Here is a 402-nt window from a genome sequence, read left to right as displayed (position 1 = left end):
GATTCTATTCCTAACCAGAAGGTGCTGCTCATATGTAAGACTTCAAATCTTGGTCTCCAATACTGTAGTGCCCACCTGGAGCTAAGGGAGACAACCAGTTACTGTTCTAAAATGATGGATAAATTTGTTTTTTCCCCTTATTTAGAAGCCTTTGAGAGGGAACTGACACTGATTCTAACCACTCCAACAGCTATCAAAATACCTGAAAGCAAATCCTGAATCCATCACTCTAGAGTCCAGCTTTGGAAGACAAAAGAAAAATCAGGAGGGACCCAATAGAGGGATGCTTTTGGAAGCACTTGTCAAGAAATTCCAATGGACTCTCATGAACATTTGAAAATTACCCTGTTCTGACTTTTTTCTAGTTCCCTGTCTAGAACTTGTAATACTAATTACTCTTGC

This window comes from Nannospalax galili, unplaced genomic scaffold, assembly GCF_000622305.1.
Source record: "Nannospalax galili isolate Female #2095 unplaced genomic scaffold, S.galili_v1.0 scaffold39, whole genome shotgun sequence".
Taxonomy (NCBI): domain Eukaryota; kingdom Metazoa; phylum Chordata; class Mammalia; order Rodentia; family Spalacidae; genus Nannospalax; species Nannospalax galili.
The sequence above is the reverse complement of the archived record's forward strand: the minus strand, read 5'-3'. Positions refer to the sequence as shown.